This window comes from Manacus vitellinus, unplaced genomic scaffold, assembly GCF_001715985.3.
Source record: "Manacus vitellinus isolate BGI_N305 unplaced genomic scaffold, ASM171598v3 scaffold_23_pilon, whole genome shotgun sequence".
Taxonomy (NCBI): domain Eukaryota; kingdom Metazoa; phylum Chordata; class Aves; order Passeriformes; family Pipridae; genus Manacus; species Manacus vitellinus.
The window spans coordinates 7918861-7943747 of NW_021939718.1; the positions used below are offsets into that span (position 1 = coordinate 7918861).

Genomic DNA, 24887 nt, shown 5'->3' on the forward strand with positions numbered 1-24887 from the left:
CAAAAAGAAAAAGGAAGAGAAATGGAAGAGAAAAACGAAGAGGAAAAGGAAAATAAAAGGAAGAAAGGAAGAGGAAGAAGAAGAGGAAGAGGAGTAGGGAAAGGGAAAGAGAAAAGGAAAAGGAAAGGGAAAAAAGCTAAAAAAATTTTAAAAATAGCAAACAGACTCTCTGACCTAATCAGATGGCACACACTTCAGTGTGCCAAAAGAAAATAAGGAATGAACCAACAGACTATGCCCACATGACCATAATCTTCTTCATCCAGTTTGGTTCGTGTTTGCAACTAGTAGCAAATCCATTAAAAAAAAATAAATTAAAAAATTAAACAGGCTCTGCATTACTGGCATTTCAGCTATGTCTTCTTGTGTATACTGGCAGAATATTGTCTGTGCATCAAATTTTAATTGCAATCAGTTCTTAGGTTGGAACCCTGGTGTTTTCATTTCTAGCAGCGACCTAACACTGATACAGAGCTCCCTTTCACCTTCTAAAACTGAATTGAAGTCTGCAAAAATTAGGATGCATCTGATTGAGTCCACAGCAGTTTGTTCTTTCTCAGCTATAAGTGGACTGGTAGTTTCTCAGTGTGTCTCTCTCCACACAACCTGAGATCAGCCTGGACACTGACTTGGCAGATTGATTTTTGGTTTTGCATCTTTCACAGCCCTGCTGAATCCTATCTCAGGCCCAACATGATGACAATGGTTCAATTCCAGCTGCAAGATCCATCAGCTCATCTCTTTGGATGTGCTGAAGTCTAGTAACCCTTCACAGAAGCAAAAGAACTAACCGGCACATCACCAGTGGGCTACTCAAACAGATAAAGAACCGGAAAAAAACCCCACCCTAAAAGTCCTTATTTTCCCTTATAGTTGTAGGAAGCCAAATCCCAGAGTTCAATTATGCTAAACAGAGACTGAATAATTTTAAGACTCCTACCACTCAGTTTTCTTCTCCTTCTGTCCTAAAATTTATATAAATAATGACACAAACCATATCAGTGACAGGTGAAAACAAATTCAAGTAAGGCAAGAGAATAACTAAAATTTTCATGTTTTCAATCCCAGAAAGGATTGTTTTCTTTGGCAAAGAAAGGATCACCTAACCTGAGCAATATAAAGACAGAATTTCTGCTGCACTGTGCACGTACAAAGGAAGGATCTCACCCACAAAGCAGGAGAAAAACATCTGCACCTAGGGCACTTTCAGGATGCCTCTCAGCACAAGAACTCTTGCAGTTGGCACTGCCTACACGGTAGTTTCTGCCTTTATTCTCCAGTTAAGCTATTCATTTATACTAACAAATCTGAGACTGAAGTTTGATACTACGTTTTGAGTTATTACTGCCAGTGCCTCCTTGCACATTTGCACAACAGGAATACAAAATGGGTCTATATGGAGACAGCGGGATTTTTCCCCCACCTGGCCTTACATATCACACTGTATATGAAGCCTCACCAAGGTGCCCACAGACAAGGTTCCCTACTTGTTGCAGGAAAAAAGATCAGATTTCCAACAACGTGATAGTTTCACTTGTTTTTGTGACACGTTTTGCTGCTGAAGAGGGGAAGAGTGAGCTCTGAGCTCTGGCAGCAGACGAGATGAGCCATAGGAGGAAATGAGTCATGGCCTCAGCGGGGCTAAGGGAGTTCCCCAGAGAAGAGGCAGCAAAAATCAAAGCCTGCTGTGCTTCTGGGGCACCCTGAAGAGGAGGAGATGCAAAGAGTACCACCGGACAGGAGAACCCACCACCATCATGCAACTGATGTTCAGAGCCATTTTGAGCAGCTGAAAGGGCTGTGCAGGTCTAAGGGCTAAAACTCCTCCAATTTTGTCTTTTGGCTTTCAATATTTCTGAGTATGGGGAGGTTCTTGAGGCTCCCAGATGTCATCAAAGTATCAGAAAAAAAAAAGTTGAATAATATAATTTAACAAAGTAATGATGCTTAGTAGATGCTGTTTTGATTCCCAGTGTGAATGGTAGAAACCAGGGTACTCACAGACCCATTCTGGAAGATTCATGGGCTGAGAAGATGCAAGCCTGTGTACAGCAAACTCAAGTATGTGTAACCTTGGAAGAACCTGCACTGTCAGTGGGACAATTCTAAGTACCCAACAGTCCAAAAAGATGTGAAAAGCACTGTGATGAAATTTATTTGGCAAAGTCTACAATAATCTTAACAGACATCCGCAACTGCAAGAGTATAAAATCCGGTACCTCCTGGGTATGTGGTATAGCTGACGACTTTTTTGGTGTTTTACAGAGCTCTGGAACAAGTGCTGGGGAGATGGAGAGGAAGGGAGGCAGTGCAGACCCACTGACAGGGGTGAGATCCCCCCAACAGTGCAAGTACAAAAGTATCTGACTTGTCCCAAACATGCTCAGAAATTCAGATCTGAGCCAAAACAACTCTTGAAAACCTTTCCATGCAAGATTTCTGGCAAGATGAACACAAAAAACAAAGAGTACAAGCACAGTCATGTCAACAGGTCTGTGCAGCAGAGCCTAGCTTATCTGCAGAGTTGAGGTACAGACAGGAAAGTTTTGGGTTTTACAAACCAGCTCTGCCACAGGCTGGGCACTGCTGTGAGTGAGTCATGCTCTTTGCATCTCATAAAGATCTGGGCTGCAGCTCTGCAGTAAACATTCTGGAACACAGGCAGCAAGGAGCAGAGGAGAGCGAGGAGCAGAGAAGGGCAGGATTCCGGTCAGAGGGACGGAGGGAAGAAAATCAACTGGCAGCCACACAGTAGCTCCGTCCAACCCTGGAAACATGTCACGGACTGCCTTCTCCCCAGAGATATGCCATCCTCCAAGCAAAGAGTGATGCTGCTCCCCACCTCAGATCACTGCTATGATTTCCACACTGTTGTGGGAGTCCCTTTTGCACTTTGCTTTACAGGCTTTATTTAGTCTTTCCCGCCCCTCCCCAGAGATGTTCTGCTTCCCCAGGGATTATCTCTTTGGCATTGTGAAGCCTGTTCCCTGACCTTTGCTGTAAACCTCGTGCTTTGGCAGGAGAAGCAGAGGATGTGGAGGAAATGTCTGCACTGGCATCACTGCACAGACACAGGCACACTGGTTGTTTAACTGTTTGCTCACCGCACATATCAGAACACTTGCAATACACTGACAGTGAGTTTGGCTGCTTAAAAGGATCTAGTATCTTCTGACAACAGTATGCAATGCTGGAGTCTTGTTTAAAATGATTAACAGAATTTGGTGCCCTGAATTATCCATCTTTTTCCTTTTTTTCCCCTGCAGGGGGGAAAGGGGATTTTCACACATGAAGATTTCTTAACCTAGCTCATGCAAAGTACTGCACACTTTATTGTTGCAGAAATATTTTTTTTGGACTTGATCTGAAACTCACTCAGGACAGTGGGAAGCCATTATTTGTAGTGAGCTTTGAAGCAGGTCCCTGGCAAGCATAAGTGACCACGTTTCCTCCAGCTATGCCAAATTCTGAGTGGAGGAGGATGATTTTAATTTCCCTAATGCCTGGTACAGGAGGTGGGCACTTGTACTCATAATGTGCTGTTTGCAAAAATGTTGTCTATTTTCAGGGTCTTAGTAGCAGAACACATTTTTCTCACTTGAGGCCATTAGTTTTCCCACATTTAATTATTGCACATTAATTATTTAGCTTTTTTGCTCCACCCCAGAGCCTCTCTGCTGTTGGCCTGAGGCCTCAGAGAGCAGAGCAGGATAGATCTTTCTGTCATCCTGCTCACTGGGGGTGAGTCACAGCAGAGGTATGAGGGGAGCAGCAGGCATGGGGTAAGAATGTCTTCCACTTCCCAGCACAGATTCCAGAGGTTCAGCCCCGTTCCCCTGACAGGGGATTTCTCTGCTCATCATCCAGGAAATCTGGAGGTAGCCTTGGAACCTGGGGATTAGGACAGAAGGTAGGGGTGCTCTGCTGCTGCCAGGGCAGAGCCCACCATCAGCATGAGACAGAGTGGCCAGGCTGGTTTTGGCAGCACAAGCCTGGGCAAGGTCCTGGCTAGTGTCATCACGAGTCATTCCACACAAAACAAATGCATTTCCTCATAGAACTTCCTCCCTGTTACTGCTCTCCTGTCCCATGGTGAAACACTTCAGGTTTCACAACATTTGGGGCAGACCATCAGCAGAGGGAGCAGAGCCTCATCACCTTGGCTTGCCTGGCTCCATCAGCCTGCCTCACAGAAACAGTATGTGCCTCTGGGTAGAAGTGACAGATTTGGGGTTTTGTGATGTGGAAAAGAAAAAAAAAACAACCCTCTGTTACAGCTTATAATGATTTGCACATCAGCAGCATTTAAATTGTGCTGGGTTGTCCTGCCAAGCGGTTTCACCACAAATCAAGCTCTCTGCACTCCTGTGCTGTTGCTTCATGCTGAACATGCACAGAAAACAGGTTTTGCTGCAATGCAGGGCTACCCCACTGCACTTCTCAGGGTAAACACAAAACCAACACACAGCTTAAAACAGAAAGGAGAGCAGAGAACTACTCCCAAGGGAAAGAGGTGTGTGCTGAGTGGAAGTTATCCACGCTTTGGCCCCATTAATGCCACATGTCTGTTTTCAGAGGAGTGTGGGCAGTAAGGGGAGTTCCTGCAAGCAGGCTTGTCTTAAAGCAATGCATCGCAGAGGCTCTCACCTTGAGTTTGGCCACTCAAGTGAATCAATGGTTTATATTACTGTACTATTTTGCAGCTACAAAATAGCTGCAATCAGTGACCAAGGTGGGAGTGATCTCTTTAGCACACAGTGGAACTAGTAAAAGGTGAGGGTGTTTTTTTTTTTAACTTGCTCAGAATGAAACATCAAGTCAAGCTTCACGGAGTGCTGTGGTCCTGGTGCTCACTTATCTCTGGTTTGGCTCGATGTTAGTTCAACTTGCTTTCTTTTAACTATGAAAAATGTATACTGCCTTCAAAGCAACACACAGCTGTAAAATATTTTCTATGTTAGCCATGTTTCCCTTCCAAGCAATCCCAGTTCCTTATTTTTGCACATTTCTGAAACAGGAAATAATTTACTGTGAAGCAGTGTTGCAGTTTTCTGTAAAACATTTCTCTACCAGCCCATCCTCACTTTGGCTTCCCTTCTGTTGTTTTTACTGGAAGTTGTGCTTCTTAAAGGCACCAAATGTGGTATTAATCTAAGAAGAGACCTGTGAAACTTAGTCTGTGGGGAGCATGCAGTTGCCAGTGATGGAAAAGAACTTGAACTGAAAATGAACTTGAACTGAAAAAATATCTGAACAGGGAAGCAATGGCAGAGCAGCAGATGGCTATAATGCTTGTTAATATTAATGCAGCTTTTCACATGTTAGTGTCACTTTCAGATAAGGCCCTAGTCAATCCAGGTTAAGCACAGGATGAACCAGATGCTGACAAGGCTGCTAAATGCTCAACACCCATCAACCCCCACACCCAATCTGCAGCTATTGAGCCATGTGAAGCTCTCCAAAGGGATGCTATTGCCTGTCCTTATCCCTGTTTCCAGGCTCATCATGCAACTGTGACTGGCTAAGTGTTTAGCAACCTTTTCGTTTTAACTCCAGAGTGTAATTAATACAATGTGTTTATACTTAAAATGTGCGTATGATTGCACCAATGTGTGCATCTGCATGCAAACACATCTTGCAGGCCTAATTAGGCCATTACACACGACTTCATGCTTAGATGGAACTCACAGTTGTTTCTCATGCACAGCATATCAAAGAGGACAAGCTATATAATAACTTAATTGCTGATATAGCCCCATGTTTAAGCCCAACAAAGTTTACCAGCAGCACAGGCAACAGCCTGTTCCCAAAATGTGAATGGAAGCTTGGGGTCTTCAAACCCTACTGAGGCAGAGGCTGCACCCAGCTAAAAATAGTGGAGAAGAGCTAATTTCCTTCTGTCTCAATAGGAATTTCTTGTTTTCCAGAGGTTTTTCTTGTAACCTGTCACAACTGCAGAGGGAAACACTGTGGAAGTACTGTCAATAATTACTGATGTCTTGTTTCACAGGCAGCTGCTGAAAGAGTATGAGAAGAATCGTAGAATCACAAAATAATTTAGGTTGGAAAAGACCCTTGAGATCATTGAATCCAACTGTTAACCCAGCACTGCCAAGCTCACCACTGAACAATGTCTCCATGCGCCACATCCACATGTCTTTTAAATCCCTTGAGGGATGGTGATTCCACCACTGCCACAGCCAGCATCCCTCTCCCTACAACGTAGGATCGGGGAAGAATTTTCAAACGTTAGCAGGAAGCAAAAGAAATATTTAGCAGTGCCGGCAAAAGAGCATTTTGTGTTTTATAAAAACCAGTAGTGTCCAGTACTGTCCCAGCAGCACAGTCCCTAAAGGTGACAAGGAACAGCTGAAAAAGTGACGATCTTTTTTGTATGAAGGGGTATGGCCATTGTGTGGTGCTTCTCTCACTGATAGCTACAGATGATATCCAACTACAGGCTGATGCTCTAGATACCCCTTAAAAAGGCTGAGTGGAGGCAGGTGGAAGAGATTTTTTTCTAATGTTCCTCACCATAAAGGATCTCCAAGATTTCTATCAAAATTCTTTCTTAAACATAACATTTTGTTATATCTTCAGTGTAAACTAATTATATCTTCCAGTGCTGTTTTCAGTTATTATTCATCAGTCTAAATTACCTTTTATTTTCCCTGTGAATCATGGGAATATTAGCTAGTGCTATAGTGCACTACATCATATACTAGTACCAAATAGCTGCAAGACAGACATACAGACATGTACGTATGAAGGTACATACATACTATATATTAAGCAGTTGAGTTTATTTTTGGTTTTGTATTAGCTATAACTTTCAATCTGGCTTGGGCCTTTTCAGCCCTGATTGCTTGTGTATCTCTGCATGGGTAGGAGAAAAGGAGAAATATAAACCAAAACTCAAGCAGAGATGTGGTGTCATGTAAAACCTCTTCTTTTGTTACCCTGGGATCAAAAGTCACCCTTGTAAATGATTTACTGCATCTTTGCAAACCTAAGCAAACAGGTTTTAGCTTGTTTTCCTGGGTGCATTTCAAAAAAACACATCTCTTTTTCCCAACCCTTCCTCTGTGGAGCCTCTATTAATATCAAGAACCTAAGGATTAATTTCACCTGAAGGAGAGAACTGCCCTGAGGGAAGCGTTGTGCACCTGGATGATTAGGGATAAGTGCAGTGTGGCACTGGAGGGAATGCTATCAGTCTAAGGCAGATCATTGTTTCTGTAGCAAACAGATATTAAATGAGAAAATGTCCAAGAAGTATACGCAAGCTTTAATCCCTTGCATGCATTTTATGATTTGCATTATATAGGGTTGACACAGATAAAAGCATTTTCCAAAGATCTGCATGTTGACAATGTAAACTGTACTTAAAAGGTATGTGTTTTATTTTATTAGCATGGATTTCTATTGATTTTGCAATTCTGGTGTAAAAAGACTTTAAAGTTTACTTCTAGAAACACAAAGTTTTTTTGTCTCACCTATCAAACAGACCTCACCAATCTGCAGTTTGGATTTACAGACTAATCTAATCCTACAGTTCGAGAATGCAGGACAAATGCTATTGTAATTTTCACATGTATAAATCTCTGCAAATCAGGTTAATAAAAATCAGTGAGGCCTAGCTAATACATTTTGCTGTGATTTCATAATTTAGTTTTACACTTGAGAGAATACACCTCATCTCGGGCAAGTTCTTTTTAGATAAAACCAGCAGACAGACATGAGCTGCAGGTTAGCCACTCCTGCATAGCTGCAATGTTTGACATTCACTAGGGTAACGCCCAGCTCATTGTGCTGCTCTTCCTTTTGGACTCACTTTGGAGTCATAACCTCATCTGTGTCTGTATCCAGTCCAAAGAAATGCCTGTGGTTTGCTAAATGAAGCAAGTCAATGATGGGAAGTACGCATTCCTGAGCGGTTTTCAAATCAACATTGAGAACTATTCTGGGGATAGCGTGGTCTCACCTTAGCTGCCTCAAATCTCTGCTGACTGCCAAAACTGATGGCTTCATTTGGCTTCCCCACAGAAAGTGCTTGGGGAGAGAAAGGAGGACCAAACACATGGGAATTACAAAATATCAATTCTCAAGGAATACTCTCATTTTCTCTTGGTTGGTGTCAAAGCTTATGACTTCTGTCTGTGAAAAGGAAATCCCCATTCAGCAGTGGGATGGAGTCCTGCAGGAAATCTTCAGACCACACTTAAAAGAGAACATGTTTCTAACATGTATGAAAATATAGGTATCCATAGATATGGAAAGAAACCTTTCTTTTCAATAGTAAGGATTGGAATTACTGCTTTTTAGAGCAAGGATGTTATCAAACTATTCCTATCAACAGACAGGATTTCCGTAACTGAAAATTCCAATTTCCATTTACTGAACACTTTGCGAACAAAAACAGTAGAAGAAGAAAATGAAACATCTGTCTTTGTTACAATGGGTGTGTTAAAACAGGGTAGGACTGAATGCACCAAATAATAATTAAAAAGAAAGTAAATCCTGATGATTTTGGTTTTGGGAGGGAGACAACAGAACAAAAACTTGGGATGAGTCTCTTTGTTAACTACAAGAAGAGAAGGAAAGTTTTCATACTTAATTCAGACCTCTTTTAAACTACTCTAGATAAAAATCCAGTTACAGAAGAGATTTTGTACTTTATTTTGTAAATTTGAAGAATGACTCATAAACTTGCAGTCATACTATTACGCAAGTTATATTAATAAAACATGTATGCTTGGCAAAAATTCCCTCCGATCTTGCCAGAATTCTGAACACCTTTTTATTCAGAAGCATTTGACGTCAACTGGTGCCCTTTGGAGATGAGGTATGGTGAGGAAAATGGGTCTGTCATTCTGGATTCCAATTTTAGACTCCTAATACCTTGAATTACATGGAAACTTATCCATGATGCTTATCTATAAATGACTATTAAAAACACAAAGCTCTTTTTTGAATACTTGTTCACATTACACATCACCAGAGTAAAGAACCTGTGTGTCCTGCTCTTTCTCCAGTCAGCATTCATTGAACAAACTGATAGTTGGATAATTACTAGCAAGTACTTCAATCAAATACCCAAATCTTTTCCCAAATGAGCAAAGTGTTTGGGTGGTTAGGCCTGCAGCACTTCAAAGGCTGACTCAGGCACCCATCAGCTGACATCACTTCTGTCAGAGGAACAAGGACTTGCTTTTCCATGCCCAGGTAAATGTGGGCTACCTACATCCTTTACATATAAAAGTAATCTCAACTCATTAAGAGTAAATTTATGCAGAAATTGCCCATAAACAATGATTTCTTGAAGCAGTGGCAAACTAGAGGAGCCTTTTAATAGAAACAACAGTGCCAACTCCTTTATCCTAAAGCAAGATTTCCTTGCAAAGCTGGATGGAGCCCAGTCAGTTCCCAAAACACTGCAGTGTCTGCAGGAACTGCGGTAAGTGTCTGGGCAGCTCTCCTCATTCCTGCAGCTATAAACCTAACCCACCAGGAGATCTTAGATCTGATGATGTGCTTCTGGGTCAGGAGAACCCTGAATGCCCTGTATGATACAGACTGACATCACTGAGGGTTTCATTTATTACTACCTCACTACTGTGGAGCTCCACTATTTCAATTACTGTCATTTCCAGTTGTTTGTCATCAGGCACAAAGCAGTGAGAGGGGTGAAGCTCGCTGAAGGCTCCCTCGAGCACTGTGCCAGCAGGGAGGGAGGGTCTGCTGCCTGCAGCCGACGAATGCAGCACAGTCTGTTAGACCTGTCAGAGTGACCCCGGTAAAAGAGCACACACAGGAGCCCTGTGTAAAAGCCATGCATTAAACATGGCCCTCGCCTCCACCTCCTCTGGAGCTCCTTGCCTTGATGCACATCCTTGTAAGATGGTCCCCTGCAACTGCTTTGTCATGGCCAGATGCAATGCAGAGCTCAGGTAAAGGTTGGGTACTTGAAATTTTAGGCAGGTGACCTGTCAAGCGGAATGGAAAACTCATAGGTGTCACAGGCTGAAACACTACAGAGACCAGCCATAAATCTGCACAAAGCTAATCAGAAAGGATGGGCAGGGGTGGCTTTATGCAAACAGCATGTCTGAACCATCCTCTCTCTATGCAGATTAAAGCCATTCCCCAAGGCCTTGAGGGGTTCACTCTCGCCCACTGGTCTCCTTCATTCTGACAGGAAAGGGCATAGGCATTAACTGGGTTCAAGTGGCTTAGTCCTAATGCCTCTTCCCCAAGGAATTAGGGAGCGAGAGACGAGCACTCCCTAAAGACTGGGGCACTTTTCTTTCCTCCTGCTGACAGACAGGGGCTCCTCACAGGTGCATGTGTTCAGGAACTGCTGCTGTTCTTACCTCTTCGAAGTAGTACAACTCATCCAGCAGATATCTAGCCTGAAGCTGGGATCCCTTGGCACAGTACACTCCAGATACCTTCTTCTTTTGCTTCTTGCGCAAGACAAAGTTGGTGAGCTGTGCCCATTCCTGCACACAAGCTCTTGTGTTTTCCATTTCATAGCCTGTGCTACAGCAAATCCTCTAAATGTGAGTGCTGAACACCACACCAATCCACAGGATATGAGACTGTCTTCAAAACCAGGGGTATTTGTGTGTTAGGAATGAGTTCAGGCCCAAGGTTTAAGGCTGACGGAGGAGCCAGCATGCCAAGGCTGGAGGAAGGCTGGTCAAATAGCCTGGGATGAGAAGACTGGAGAGGGAGGCTGGTGAAGGAGCTGGGATGCCAAGGTTGGACAGAGGTTGGTAAAGGAGCCGGGATGCCAAGGCTGGTGGGGAGGCTGATGGAATAGCCAGGATGCCAAGGCTGGATCAGGGCTGGTGCAGGAGCTGGGTGTTGCAGCAGTTTCAAGCACCCACTGCCTGGCTCCATCCAGGTGGAGAAAGTCGTGACGGGCAGGACCCATGGTGGAATCTGCTCTGCAGTCTGGAGCCAGCCTAGGGTCGGCTGTCCACACCCAAACACTTTCCCAAGGGGAATGACTTTCACGAGAAGGAAAATGTCTATGCGTTTTTTGTCCCCCCTCATTTTAAGGAAAGCCACACTTTTTTTCAGCTGAGCGTCGTCCTGCCAGGCACTCGACATTTCCCGCCGCCCCGGCCCCGTCGCCCCCTTCCCCCGTTCCCCCCGTCCCCGCCGGCGCCGCGACAGGAAGGGGAGGGGGACCGAGCGCCTTTCCAGCCGCCCGTGGAGCCGGAGCCTCCCCGCCCGCCCCTGCTTTCTTCCCCGGGGGATCGCGGCAGAAGGCCCGCCAGAATGTGTGAGCGCGCGGGCGGGCAGGCAGCCACGCCGGGGCCGGTGAGTCGGGACTGGGAGGCATGTGAGGGATTCGGGGAGTGGTGCGGGAGGGCGGAGATTGCCGCTCGGCGCTGCGGGCGCCCCGCGGCTGGCGGGGAGCCGGCTCCGCGCCGGGCGCCGCCTGGGGCGCGTCCCGGGCCGGGCGGGGCATGCGGGGCACGTTGGTGCGAGGAGGGCAGCGGCAGCGGCCATGGTTTGCCCGGTGGTCAGGTTACGCCCATGGTGAGTGGGGGGGGGATGCGGGAAGAAGCCGGAGCACCCAGGGAAGGGCCCGTTGGCAGGGCGCCAGGATTTGCGGAGGGCTCCGGCAGGCGGAATGTCCTCCCTCCGCTTCCCCGGCATTCAGGCTGGAGAAGGCGCAAGGAAAGGGGTTGTGGTGGCTGGAGGCGAGCCAATCTCTTTTTTAAAGGTTCCTGTAGCGGTGCTTCAGGTCAGATGGGAGCGCACACTTGAAAACCATTTGTTTTGGTGCTCTTGGAAGTTTTTCGTCACAACGCGAAATCGAGAAGTGACGAAAGTGCACCACGATTTATGTGCGGCTCTGCCTGCTCTTCGGAAAAAACTCCTCACTGTGCCTTCTTTCTAGAGGCATGCTCTTCCTTGCAGGTGGATGGCGGCGCTGCCGGGAAGAGCCGGCGCTTGCCAGATCCTCCCTGAGTAAACCACATTTCTTTGATGGCTCCAGGCGGTTTTGGATGGACTTGGGTCCCTACTCGTTGCTGTGACGAGCCTGCGATTGCGTTAAAAAGCCTTTAAAAAACCTTTATGGTTTATTAGTCATAGGAGGAAACAGTCTCTGTATGGAGTAGTGGGGAAGAAAAGTTTGTGTTAAAGTTTTACAGAAAGTATACATTGTGCAAAAGAAAATATCACTTAAATGTATTTCCTAAATATATAATCAGGTAGATGAAACCTGCTAAGTTTATAACTGTACTTTTAAGTTGCTCCATGTAGTTCGGATCAATGTTTAGCACTTTTCAGGTATCATTCATTGTCAAGTCAAATCAGTGATACTGTGGTAGAGGTGACACAAAGTCACAAGGAGGAAGGTTTGGAAATTGCTGCATTGAGCAATGAAATGGGTGTTAAAGGCCTTGATGGTTCTGGATCACTGCATCCAGGGTAAAAAAAGATGCTAAGATATGACACCTGTAGTCAGAAGGAAACTTCTCCTACGTCTGCTCTTTGGAAACCCATCATTATGGTTTTTGGCACCAGAAGAGCACCTGTGGGAACACATGGGACTGGAGTTCTCTCTTGTCTCCAGACACAAAGGAGATTCCCATGTTCCTCTAGCAAGGTTTTTACTGACTGGTATATTTAAAGCAGAATGGGTTGTAAGAAGAATCCAGGTTTCACCTTTCCATTTCTTACATGGCTTGATTGTAGCTTCCCTGGCAGCTCTTTATATCTGTCAGTTTTCTGACCAGCATCAAAGATCTTTATCCTCTTCCCCATTTCAGATGAAAAGGCAGGTCAGACTCCCATCTCCTTTAATATCTGTAGTGCAGAATTGGTTGACTTCAGCTGAGAGTCTTGCAGGGAGGCTTCACTTCTCACCCAGTTACTGTGCATCCTCTGAGATCTTGTGCAATGGCGTTGAACTGAAGGTTCGTTAATGCTGACGGGGCTCCTGAGGTGTAGGATGAATTTCTTGAAGGAAAACCTTTAGTAAGAGGTTGGATTTTTTTTGCACACAGAGGTGTCTAGTCAGTTGTTAGTAATCTGCTCTGTGCTTTTCACCCAGGCCAGTTACTTTCTAGTTTATAAATGCTCTTTGAGTCAGAAGTTAAAAGCGTGTCTCAAAATAATAGGTGGTGACATTTTCTGTGCACTTTGGAACAGGATGAAGGTCTCAGGATAAACTTTCTTCTTCATGATACATCTATATTTTAGTGAGCATGTGATTATAGGTGGGTTTGTGGGTTTGGTTTTTTTTAGTTAGGAATGCTGGAAAATATTTTGGGCCAACTTAAAAGATACAAGGAATTGTTTTTAGCTCTTGAGGAAAACTAGACATGTAACTTTAGCTGTACGCCCACTGCTCGTGTGAGAGAGCTGGAGATGCTCTGACCCACTGGCTTGGTTATGGATGTGTATCTTTGGCATTGTAGGGACAGATGAACAAGAAAAGGAAAGAGTGCCAAAAGAAGAAGACAGCTCGTCTCATCAGCTTGTGAATATGAAGGAGCTTTGCATGCACACTGTCCGAGGAAACCTGAGCTTAGCCTCTTGCCATGCAGATTGATTTACTGTCTTTATTTTATTTATATATTTATTTTTCTACTGAAGGATTCAAAGCTTGAAAATAACAGATAAGGAAGAAGCTGTTGAAGGGCATTTTTGAAACAGGGTCCCTTCTCATATCTTACACATCAGCTGTTCAGGGAACCAGCATGGTCTCCTCAGAAGGTGTATTAGGAAGCTGTGCTTTCCAAGGTTTCCTCCTCAGGATGGCAGACTTTCCTGCAAGGCAGTACTTTCACAAGCTGTTTTGTTATCTGAGGGCAGAGGGTATTAGCAGTTGGTGTGTACACAGAGCATGACTCCAACTTACCGGGTAAAATAATTACTTTGGTCAGACTGTATATGCTTTGTTCTCTCCGTTCGAATAAGCAGTATTGGGCCTCTAAGTCAAAGTCTCTTTATTATAGGTATAGTCTGACACAGCATTCTGGAGGGAAGATGAATGCTTTTAATCTCTCTCTGACTTGCGATTAGGGGTGGCAAAGTAGTGGTCCTTGTCCTGGTCCATTCCATGTCCTCCCTGGACATTAAAGCTGCCCTGGGGTCCCTCAAGGACATAGAGTTGGCATTCTGCTAGCCCCCTTCCATATTTTCCTCTTCATAGTCCTGGGACTGGGTGCCCTTTTGGATGCCATGCTCCTGTCTGCTGCGGGTTTCTTTGGTATGAAGATGAGGAGATGGACTTAGGGAAGAAGGGTAAGACCAGATTTACCCCTGGTGAAAGTCTGGCACACTCAGTAGGAATTAAGTATTTAGTTCCTACATTCTCTGACTTGGTTTACTAAAATAAAAAACTAAAAAACTAAAAACCTTGCACTTTGCTTGGTGTTGATGCTTTTAAAACCATGTCTGAATTTGAAGAAGAAAGTGAAGGAAAGCAAGGAAATACATGTGGCGTGCGGAAAGACATGCTTGTTTCAATAGCTGAATTAGCTGGATTCAGAGTAGCATTTAGCTTCTAGAGAGCTGTGATGCTGAGGATATCCATACAAGAAGAGAGCCCCATCGACAGAGTTTTACTGGCCAGGAGCTGCAGCTCCTGAGCCTTAAAGCAGTGCTGTCTCTGGAATTACTGTTCTATCAGCAACAGCACTCACTCACTGATGTTGCTTTTACTGGTATGTATGTGATATGCTTTTACTGTAGCAGTAAAAAGCACAGATAAATGGGTTAATTGTGTCTATACTAAAAGTGCTGTTACAGGGCAGTGAATTAATTCATCTCTTACATGAAAAGACCACCTACGGGGCTTGTTTTTCCTCTCAAGAGGCACAATTCAAATATGAGAACAGCATTCTCAATTTTAAAACTTGTCAAGTACCTTAATAATACCCAAACTCATTTTAAAAACTGGAATTATTAGAGGTTGTTCAAAACAATTACTGAAATTTTTGTTGTGTTCCAGTGTAATGGAAACAATTAGAGACATGCTACGCTTCTATTTCTAGTTTTATTTTTTCATTCAGCTATAGTATTTTCCCAGCCTGTCTGCAGATGTACTAAAACAGATTTCTGTTGAACACAGTGCAATGATACATGGATCATTACTTTCTCCCTATAGCCATGTAAAGAAAAATCTGTAGGAACTCATTACTTAGTGGATTAGCAAACTTTACCCCCTGCTGCTCAGTCCTCAAAACAGAAGGGAATAAATGAGTCTTGAATCATCTCCTGTCTTTACTTAACAAAACAGACCTGACGGGAATCCTTGCTCCCAGATGTCTCACTGGCTGTGGGAAGTTACAGTATCTGAGATACTAAATAGTAGCTACATTATGTTACCTTTTATATTAATTTCTTGCTTTTTACTTTTATTCTATTATTTTTGAAAAAGCTTTTTGAGGGACCATATTCACCACTTTTCAGAAATGCGGAGAGTTGCAACATGTGATGAACAAACTGTGTCTGTACATTGCTGCATGTGGGAAGCAAATGGGGTTGCACATCAGGTTAGGTGAAAGGAAGAGTTTTAGAGTCTTGGAGTAGATGAAAGATTGAGGAGGTTTGGGAATCCTGGAAGAACTCTTATTTCCTAATGTGCACCCGTGCCTGAACTGTTATAGCATTTACTTTTTTCTATATCAGCACCAGAATTATGGAAATCATGGTAACAGCTTTCTTTCAGGTAAGGAGGGCTGGGCATAATGAGCATTTTAGTGTGTCTGAGGGAAGTTCAGGTATTGGACAGGATTGCACACATCCCGTTGGTCTCCCTGGCAGCTGTTCCAGTTTCTGCTGAAGCCTGTGGGACTGACAGCATTTCCAAAGCTGTTGGAGAGTGCTGGGCTGGTGAGGAATGAGTGATAAGCTGAATATCTTCCAGAGCTTTTCACAAGAGCAATCATGTTACACATACTGTCGTGGAAGTCCTGAGCTTCTGGCTGATTCCACATGAAGTTACCCAATAGGTCATTTAGAAATACAGTCTATTAGTGAGAAGAAAACCTTCATGTTTCCTTCCGTCATATTGTTGTATATGAAAGGAATCATACTTGCAAGAAGATGTTTGGCAACTTTGCTATATAGAAGGTATAATTTAAGGCCTTACTAACTACACATCTGTTTTCTCTATTTACAGCATGGTGACAAGAAGGCAAGTGGAGATTCTTCCAAGCCAGGAGAGAAAAAAGCAGAAGTGACAGAGGTAAATTCAAGTGTTTGAACATATTATGAAGAAAAGTCAGTAACAAATTTCCTCCTGTACAGATTTTTGCCTTTTGATAGCAAAGTGGGAGTTTTCAGGAAATTAACTGGTGACTCCAGCCACTCACTATTCATTCCAGGAATGTATAGTTTAGTCATGTGCTGCTGAGAGGCCTACTGGGAATATTTCTTTGCTGTGTTCATATTTTCCCAAATATTTCATGTTAGTATCCATGGAAGCTATCTCAGTAGAGTATCTGCTGTGCAGTGCCAGGACACTGTGGGACAGACCTGGTTTTTCAGTTTCCCAGAGGTACAGGTGAAGTGAGGGCACTGTGATGTTTTTGACCTTGTTTGCACTCTGGCTTTTCTTCCACAGACGGAAATTCAAATTCATGCATAGATGTTGCACATGTGGGTCATCTACTGACACACTTGCAAATATATGGTCTGTGCTGTATTTTAGAAAAGATACTTATTTTTCAAGATACTGCCTCCTAAGGAGCTGGTATTTACGTTGAGTTTACACAAGCAGCTTTACATTTGAAGCACAGCATCTCTTGTGCACCATCAGAAGGCAACAAGGGTTGCAGGCAGTGTTTGAAGAGTTGTTTGGAATGGTCATCTCTCTCCCAGAAGCTCCCTGTTAGCCACTGGGTGGTAGGTCCTTGTGTGCTACAGTGAGTCAGGCTGATAATGCAAAGAGAGCCAGGTCACGAGTTCCAGCAGTGATCATTTCCCCAGGAGCCTCTGCTATTCCAAGGAAGGCTAACAGCAGATTAAAAAAGAGAAGAGTTTGTAGAAATGACTGTTACAAGTTGTCTATTTGTCTTTAAATGTTAGCCATTGGTCCAGGGAAGCCAGAAATAGATGTGCCTGATGCTTTATCCTTAAGAGAACCTATGTGGGAAATAGCTTTGTCTAAGCTTGTTTAACTGCATTGCAAATAAAGGCTAGTGAATGCTTTTATTGCAACCCTCTGAAGTAGAGCATTTAAGCAATTGCCTTTCTTTCCTGTCCAGAAAAGCAAGGAAGGCTGCTCTAGCCTGGGAACATGTTCCTCCTTTCCTTTCTATAGATATTTTAGTTTTTTCTTAAATACCATTGTTCATTTATACATTCTTGGTTTAATGCCAGATTCTTGGACTGCGCATTTTTACTCTTAATAGAGAAGTGATGACTTTTTTGTGGGAAGGGCAGGAGTTGAGGCCTGTACGTTGGAGTTGTGGAGTTGCTCTTTCTGACCGCTCACTGAAGAGATCTGTTTCCAGCAGCAGAAGACTCTTACTAAATTTATTGTCTGGATACTTCTGCTTTTTGAGTCCTTAGAATACTGTGTGTGTTTCCTCTTGTGAACTTCTTTGTATATTTCACTCCTTCCATTGACTTTGCAGTGCTTAGAAGTGAAAGCAGATCAAAACCCTCTTCCATAAACCCATTGAACAGCATCAGCTCCACTGTGGTTCAAACCTACCTCCAAAACACTCTGATTTGTTAAGCAGTTGAGGTAGCGACTCACAATAGTTGTACACAGCTCCCAGGAGTCTGCAATGTTACATTTTTGTTTAAAAGTCAGAAGTTTTTTCCCTAGTCTTTGATTTTTTGAAACAGAAGTTTATAATCCATCTGCAGGCAGCTTTGGGCAAACTTGTCTATAATGTCAAGGTTGTTCACCTGCCTACTAGAAAAGGTTTGATAATGCATTATGAAATTGACAAGGAAATAGGAAAGTCTTTGAAGAGGAAAGGAAAATAGTAAAATCCCATATGGTTATTGTTTAACTAAAGGTAATGATAAAAAACTCTATTTCTCAGATTTTTGGGTAAATAGTCCTGAAGGAGTGGGAGAAGAAGAGTAAAGCTTTAAAAAGTTGAGGTAGGAAGAGTCTGACGCTAGGAGATGCTAATCAGCCACGACATCAAGGAGAGTGCAAAATGAATAATGTTAGAGTGTAGAACAGGCTTCTTAAGCTTTTCTTTCTTGGAAACTTAAAAGTAGATTAAAAAAACCAGCAGGCTTACTGTAGATAGAAACCTGCGTGGTAAGATACGCCCTTGTGCAGAGCTGCTGAGGAGATTAAATGGTTCCATAGGCTTTTTCCAATTTTAGCCTCACAATCCAGTAATACAAAATAATACTTTAAAAGATTTAGGAGTTAGTAGTGTGAAGATGATTTATTTAATAACTCTAAAGTTTTGGAATTACATACACTCATTGCAGGGAGTACATGCAATTTATCTATTATATGCCAACAGACACTGGTTCATAGGATTGTTTCTTCAGGAATTATTTACTTTTGAGGTTCCCAGTGATTTTCTGCTTAACTATCAGGCAGTACTTTCATCCTTGGATCTTGAAGCATTGTATAAAGGAGAATAGACATGTTATCTGAGTGACACAGATGAAATGTGGGGAAGGGGAGGTGCTGAAGCACAGAGCTGGAGTTGCCTTACTTAAGGTCATCCTGCTGCTCATCATGAGAGAGAAGAACCAGGTCATCAAAGTAGCAGGCTGGTCCGCACAGATAAAAGCTCAGCGGGAAAGCCATGAACTCACTGAAGGCAGTGAGCCTTCCCCTCTGAATCTTGGAATTGGCTACCCTTCCTGCGTGTATGAGTAGCACAGCTGCAGCCTGTGTCTGTCACTTCAAAACTTTTCTACAATCCCTTGTGTTTCACTACACTGGCCTGGCTGATGCTGAAGTCACACAGCTGTAGCTTGCAGACTGGCTGGAAGAGACAGACAGCAGGTGTGTTCAGCAGCTGTTTCCGGCAGATTCCATTCTGCTTGGTGTCTTTATAGCTTGTAAAGTAAAGGATGCAAACAGTCCCTCTCTAACTCTTCCTAAGGGTCCACTCTCGCCTCTTCTGCTTTGTTGCCAGAAGCAGCAGCTTATTGCAGTACTAAGGTTCCAACTCTTCTAAAGTACTGAATTTATCCAGTTTCTCAAAATAAAAACTAAGATGTGGCCTTAAGGCTGTAATATCCATTTTACCTTAACACTGATCCTTCACAACAGCCTGTGGTAGTTACTTGGAAGACCTTTGGTTGTGGTAACACTCAGTGTTATTGCATCTAGCAAAGGAGAGAAATATTGTGGACAGGTTTTGGAAGGGATAGAACTGTGATACCATTGCTCTTGGAATGATCTCATCCACTTCATTACCTAAATAAGTTAGCAAAGCAAAGGTACTGCCGTACTTGTTTGTATCATTTCAGCAGTGCTGCTCAAGCCTTCAGCCTAAACAGAGGGGGGGGGGTCTACTTGAATGGGAAGGGTCAGCTTTAGGTTGAGGTACACATTGTCAGTCTAATGGTGAGCAACTGAGTGTGTATCTGTGCATGGTGCCTTGTAGAAATAGGCAAAAGATGGGCCAGAGGGACAGAGGTGGAAACTGCAGGTGCGTTTGAAAATAAAATTGGAAAAAGGTAGAGGCAGTTCTTCATCAGTGTAGTTGACAGAATGTTTTATGTTGTATTGGGCACTGCTCGAGGACAAGGCTCAAGTCACAGGGATACATCTTGTATCTTTATGTCTTGGTTGTTAGAACCTTTACATTTGTTGAATTCACGTCCTGAGTAGAATCAGACACTCATTGAAAATCTACATCAGCTTTAATGAAATGTTTTCATTCCTTATGGATGTGTGTGTGGTAGATGTTAACAGAAACAAAATTATCATTGTGGGAATTAGTGGTTGCTCAGGCACTTGAAGCTGTTGCATGTTTTTGCAGCTGGGATGCAGCTGCCATCCAGTAGAAGTGAGTGATGTGCTGCACTTTTCCCCATATCTGTCCATCTGTTTTCTCACTTTATTGTGACATAATGGACCTGGGTCAATATGACTACAGCATACCATTGCAAAGTGTATGAAACAGTGAATTTCCTTTCTTCTCTTTTACTTCTGATGTTCTAGGACTTTCAGCAATTTGTTAACATGTGAGGGACAGCTGGTATGGTTTTTCCCCACAGTCTTCACCTTACATATGCCCTTCTATCAATTTCAGATCACTGCCCATGAGGGCATTGGTGCTCTAGAAGCTTTTGGATACTAAAAGATAAATTCTTTCAAGGGGAGATGGGACAAAATCACTGAAGAGAAACCCAGGATGGTTTATAAAATATAATGAAATTAAGAAGTTCCTAGTCCACACATTATCTGAGTCTGCAAGAGTATTAGGAAGAAATATCGACATGGACCTGACCTATTTCTACATCACTGGTTTTAGGTTTTTTTATATCAGCTGCTAGAGACTACTGCTAGAGACAAGGAAATATTAGAAGTGAAGCTCATCCAAACCCAGTAGGGCAGGTCTTGCATTGTAATGGGTTGCATGGTCCTGCTGTCCTGTTCAGTGTTGCCCTGTCAGAGGGCTGCCCTTGGGGCACAGTGTGCTCTGCTGCCCAACCACATTGTATTCCTAAGATCAAGGCAAAACTAGTGCTCCTGTTGTGTGTGACTGTGCTCTGAAACCCCTCTGCTCTGTTTTGAGTGGATGCAGGCTCGAGTTAATAACTGCACGTGATGTGGAAAGACCTATTCTTTTTTTGCTGTTGTAGAGGGAAATACCAGGGAGAGGTTCTCTATCCCTGTAAAAGCCCAGCCTGTGCATTGCCGCTGTCAGGATGTGAAAATGTGGTATTAAAAGACAGACAGAGCCATATATTTCAGGAATTTGAAGCCCCAGCTTAGAGTGAGGTCACATTTTACTATGTGACCTCTCTCTAATGTGTCCTGACATTCCAAGCCATGCTTCACAGCAGTGTAGACAAAATCCATGCTGTTTGCTCAGCTCATTATACTTTACTTTGCAGGAAATACATTCTTTACTTTAAGAGGATGACAGTGGTAATTGGCGCTGAAGCATTCCTGTCCTTTTAGAATTGTTTCTTTGCTCTGAAGCCAGGATTTCTGTGATGCTTTTTAATCCTGATGCTTGTCATTCAGGATTCCTTATCCAGAAAAGCATTAGAGTCACTCAGAGTCCCAGGGCATAGTGCCGAGTAAAGGCATTAATTATGACTGGTGACAGTCTCTTGGAGTGCCCGCTGCTGGTCTGAGTTGTGCATAGGTAACTTTTGACTGTAGCATTTGTGAGGGTTTTTTTCTACTTTGGTACCAAATTATTTACTTTAAACTGCATTGTTTGTGTGTTTTCTTTCTGCCCCTGTACCCCACAGCACTGTGGGCACTGGCACAGGGGATCGTGGCCCTGGTCCACCCTCAGTGGAGGGGTTCTGAGAAGCTTCTTTGTTGTCTCTCTTTTCTGTTTTGGTGGTTCTTTGGCTAAAATGCCAAGAGTAGTTGAAAAATAACATTGTTTCAGTTAAATTTTTGGTACTGATTGAGAGCTGTTGTGATGTGAGGCTCTTTCTGCTGTAAGAAGAAATATAGTGTGATTGCTGCTCAAGCAAATCTTGAATGAAGGATTGATAGGGGGAGACTGAAATGCTGCTGATGGTTGTCAGAGCCATTTTCAGAAAAGAGATTGCACATACTTTCCTTTTGTGGTTTGGTGTGTGATTTGTTTTTTTTCTATTAAGCCAACTGTACCATGTCTTCCCTTGGAAGATCTGCATATCAAAAGGATTTATATTTCATTTCTCCTTTATTAAACCTGCAGAATTAATATCCCACTGAAACAGTGTTTTGTCTTTTTGTTTTGAAGCCACTGCTGATAATGAAGAGTAGATTATAAGTACCTGTATGCCATAGCTTTTATTTCTTTTCACACAATTCTTTACAGGCTTGTGATTCTTTTAATTAATTTCATAAAGAAGTTGTGCTTTGATAATTTATTGGCTCTGTTATCAGGTTGAAAGGTGAGGTGTGAGTACAGCTGCAAGGTAATTCTTCAGCTGTTTGGGTCTGAGATTTTCACAGAGGAAAAATACTCTTCCACTTCTTGAAGGGGAGAAGATGGGAACAGCCCTGATGTATTTGTTGATAAAGGGTGTCAGAGCTGGTTTGCATGGAGGGAGCATTTTGGGAAACACATAACATCATTATATTAATAAGAGTGAAAGAAGGATGAACCTAATAGTATGATGTGGCCAATCTTTGTGCTTTTACAAATGTATTAAGTACCAAAGAGGTTATTTTTGAAAGATGATCCTGGGAGCTAACACCTATTACTTTACTTAGCGTGTTGTGGACAGTATTCAGTAAATACTCATTTGATCTGGTGGCTTAACTTTCCATGTAGCTTATCGCTAGGTAATCTTTCTCTACTCCAGAGGAGAATGTATTTGCTTATTTTTCTTCTCTCTCTCTCCTACCTTTATTTCTGTTCTGCTTACCATGAAACAGAGAAACATTTACATAACAATTTTTTCTTTATTCTGTTTAATGGGTTAAAATAAGTTCATACTCAGGGCAAGGATTTATTTCACTCTGTTACTTGTTTCTTTGGTTTTTGGGGTTTTTTTGTACTTCAGGCTTGGTGGGGATGAGGAAAATTAGCCTTGTGCTTGAAATTTTTGAGGGTGTTGGTAGGTATCATAAAAACTCCTTCTGTAAAACAGTACTTTATGCATGGATTTGTGGTATTTTGTGATTCTGAGATTTTTAAGAGCATCACAGCACCATAGTCTTCAGTACCAAAAGTATGTCCTGAAAACCATGAACCATGAGACCCTGAACCAAAGGCTGAGCCTGAGGTGTCAGTCAAGATCTATGGTACTGAAGGCATACCCAGAATACTGATTGCTCTTCAGAGGTCTGCTCTTTTTTTTGGTGATTTTTTTTTATTGCTTTTCTCTCTGAAATTGGGAGAGTAGCACTTCAAATTTTTAATTACTTGGACAACCTAATTAGAAGTGGAAGGATCTGTGGATTACAGAGTCTATACTGGGTAGTACTGGTCTCTACAGGGCAACATTGGACTTTAGCAGCTGTGCAGGAGGGTCCTGGGCTGGGACACCAGGAGGAGGCAGCCACAGTCCTCTATAGCAGGAAAAATCACTTTTACTCTTGGTTTTTGGAACATTCCTGTGAAGTCTTACTGGGATGTCATTGTTTCCAGTATGGCCAGTACTAAGTTGACATCCTTGATGTACATGTCTGTAATTGTTTCAGTTTGTACCTCTGGGCCATATTTTGGTGATGTTAATCTTAGGTAAATGGCCACAGTGGGTGGCCCACTGCGTGGGCTCTGACTGGAGGTGACTCTTGAATGTGCAGCTTTGTTTACTCCAGATGATCTCCAAATTTTTGAGCTAAATCAGAAAGAGAACAGAAGCTCCACCTTAATGACAGAGGTCTCCAGATCCCCCAGTCTGTTCCAATATGTAGTGCCCAATCCATTAAAAACTGGTGCTACTGAGTTCGCTGGTGGAATCTTTTGTCCTTTTGCAGCCTTCCCTGCTTGTGGAGAGCAGCTGGAAGTGTGAATGCTGTAATTGTGTTGTGAATCTTGAGCTTCTTAGAAAAACTATAATTTTGATCTTAGCATTGTACCTTTACCTCCCTCCCTGAGGGTGATGTTACTTTCTGGGTTATCATTCAAATTATGTCTGAACAGCAATAGCTTCACCTTCTTATTTTCATTGATATCTTTCATTAAATAATATATGGTTTCTGTTGCTTTAACTGTTACTTAAAATGGAGTCACTCTGCCACAGAAAATAGCACAGATTTATATATGAGCCATAGGCACCCCGGGCGCAGGGCACCCCCGGCGGTCCCTGGCCCGGGGCACAGAAAGGAGTGAGAGAGGGGGAGCTGCGCCGGCACGGACTGTGCCCTCGTGGGAGATGAGAGGGGGAGCCTCAGAGCACACAAAGAAGAAGGACAACTCTAAACTCGGGCAGATGGAGCTTGTTTAGCCCTGTAAGGCCATCCATCTAAGAAAAGGTCACTCTAATTAAACCTACGTCCTGAGGACCTCACTGCCACTGTCCAAGCTCGCTTGGCCCTGGCAGATGAACCTCAGGATTAAAGGGTGGGTTCAGTTCCATGCATGCTGTGTCTCACCTAAAAAATCCACTGCACAGGCTTGAAGGTCTTAGCCACATCTGCAAAGCCAAACGGCCATCTTCTACAAATGCAGTCACAGAAAGATCAAAAGACAAAGGAATATACACCTACCTCCAAAGGTGCAGCCAAATTAACTCAAGGATGCTGGAACATCAGAACCATGCTCGATTCTGCGGATAGCAGATGTCCTGAGCGTCGTTCTGCCCTAATTGCCCATGAACTGCCTCGTCTCAACATCGACATTGCTGCCCTCAGTGAAGTTCGCCTTCACGAGGAAGGCAGCCTCAGAGAACATGGTGCCGGTTACACACTCTTTTGGTCAGGGAAACCCAGAAACGAAAGGCATCTCTCAGGAGTTGGATTCATGATCAAAAACTCTGTTGTCCCTAAACTTGAAAATCTGCCGACAGGTCACTCTGACCCCATTATCTCCCTACGCCTTCCACTCCACAACAAGCGACACGTCGTCCTCTTTAGTATATATGCCCCAACTCTGCAAGCTGACCCTGCTGAAAAAGATATATTTTACACCGACTTGCGCCACCTTACCCAAAAGGTACCTGCAGATGATAAGATCATTATCCTTGGTGATTTCAACGCCAGAGTAGGTAAGAATTTTGAAGCCTGGAAAGGAATATTAGGCAAGCATGGTGTTGGAAACTGCAACAATAATGGTCGCCTTCTGCTA

The 24887-nt window shown here is 43.2% G+C and overlaps 1 protein-coding gene across 2 annotated transcripts in view; it reads left to right on the forward strand.

The window, feature by feature from the left end:
* Positions 1-16161: 16161 nt before the first annotated feature.
* The window catches only part of CAST (calpastatin), a 52125-nt gene continuing 43399 nt past the window's right edge, over positions 16162-24887 (forward strand). For both annotated transcript variants that reach the window (XM_018072913.1, XM_018072914.1), the window contains exon 1: positions 16162-16222. The gene's annotated coding sequence lies outside the window, so the exon portion shown is untranslated. The remainder of the gene's footprint in view (positions 16223-24887) is intronic.